Source organism: Symphalangus syndactylus, chromosome 13 (assembly GCF_028878055.3).
Source record: "Symphalangus syndactylus isolate Jambi chromosome 13, NHGRI_mSymSyn1-v2.1_pri, whole genome shotgun sequence".
NCBI lineage: Eukaryota > Metazoa > Chordata > Mammalia > Primates > Hylobatidae > Symphalangus > Symphalangus syndactylus.
In genome coordinates this window covers 101,865,926-101,867,683 of record NC_072435.2, presented here as the reverse complement: position 1 = coordinate 101,867,683, position 1,758 = coordinate 101,865,926, and the positions used below count along the sequence as shown (strand labels likewise).

Genomic DNA, 1,758 nt, shown 5'->3' with positions numbered 1-1,758 from the left:
GTGCAGGATTCAACCGGGAAGTTCAACTGGGATTCTGCTCACTTGAACATTTTTATGTGCATCTCTTTATAGAGCCCCCTAACCTGCTTGACATTTTCTTTTTTTCCTAACACTTGTCTTCTAGCATGTGATGCAATGTATTTACTTATTCTGTTTATTAGTGCTGTATTGTTTATTCTCACTAGAATTAAGCTCCATGAGTGCAGGGATCATTGTTTTGTTCACTAATGGATCCCAAGTGTCTAGAAAAGTGCCTGACACTTAATAAATGTTTGTTGAATGAAAGAATAAAAGGATGAAACATCTTTCTTTGGATCCCAAATGAGGAAAAAGGAGAGTCACCATGATCCTACAATTTCTCCCCTGGGGAATTCGGTAAAAGGAAACTCTCCATTTATTGGAACAATTTCCTTATGGCCCCCAAAGGAACAAGACTGTAAGCTGCAAACCAAACCCCTTTGTCATTTGTTCCCCAACCACTAATTGAGGAAAACCAGGTTCAGGATGGTTCAAATGACCTTCAGGTTTGCCCAAATGGTGGATGTTACTTGGCAATGTATTTGATCAAGATTAAAGAGTGTGTGGTTCCTGGTCAGGCACGGTGGCTCAAGCCTGTAATCCCAGCACTTTGGGAGACCGAGGTGGGCAGATCACCTAAGGTCAGGAGTTCAAGACCAGCCTGACCAATATGGAAAAACCCTGTCTCTACTAAAAATACAAAATTAGCCAGCATAGTGGCACATGCCTGTAATCCCAGCTACTCTGGAGGCTAAGGCAGGAGAATCTCTTGAACCCAGGAGGCGGAGGTTGTGGTGAGCTGAGATCACGCCATTGCACTCCAGCCTGGGCAACAACAAGAGTGAAATTCTGTCTAAAAAAAAAAAAAAAAAAAAGAGTGTGTGGTTCCTTTGACTTGTCTCAGCCCCTGAACTTTGTGCCTTGACCACAGCATTCCTAACTCTGGCGGGCTCTACACACATGGAAAAAAGAGGCATGCAGTGCCACTCCCTTGAGACTGTGGATGTAGTTAGTTCTTTTTCTTTCAATATCTGCCTCTTAAACCTTACTTTACTATGTTCTGGGCACTGTGGAAGATGCTGGAGAGGGGATAATGACCAAGAGACAGTTCTGGTCCTCAAGCTTAGTGATGGGGTTCAGGGAGGCAGCCAGTTTAGTACGGGAGACAAACATATAAACAGATAATTATAATCAAACGTTATGGGTTTGGTATTAGAGGTATAGTAGGAAGAGTGATCAACTCCATGTGAGGGAAAAGGCAAAACTGCAGAAAGGCGGGGGTGTCTGTTAAGTAGGGTTCTAAAAGCTGAATAGGAGTTTGCCTGGCAAACATGAATGGGAGTGGGCAGAGTGATACTCCAGGGAGAGAAAATAGCAGGTGGCAGTGTTACAGCTCTTTTACAATTTGTGTGGCAGATTTCCCGGTTTTTACCAGAAAAATCTAAAGAAAAGAAAACAGGTACAAATATATGGATGTGGGAAGCAGCACTCTGTGTTTGACGAACTACAATTGGTTATGTATTGCTAAGGTACAAAGTGCTAGGAGGAGAAAATTGAGGCTGGAGAGGTGGGCAACGGTCAAAGTATTCCTGCTTTGTATACTCTGCTTAGAGGTCTATGTTTGTTTTAGGTGACGCGTTTTCATCATAAGAGTGAGAAGATCAGATTTGTATTTAGAAAGATCACTCTGGCTGCCAGGGACAAGATGGATTTGAGAACGGCAAGCTAGAGACCAGGAGA

General features: G+C 43.0%; 1 non-coding gene across 1 annotated transcript; it reads left to right on the top strand.

Annotated features, from left to right (window-relative positions):
• The first annotated feature begins 1,400 nt into the window (after nucleotides 1-1,400).
• On the top strand, nucleotides 1,401-1,463 carry LOC129461320 (U7 small nuclear RNA). Its single transcript, XR_008650474.1, has one exon. It is a non-coding gene; the product is annotated as a U7 small nuclear RNA (small nuclear RNA).
• The last annotated feature ends 295 nt before the right edge of the window (nucleotides 1,464-1,758 follow it).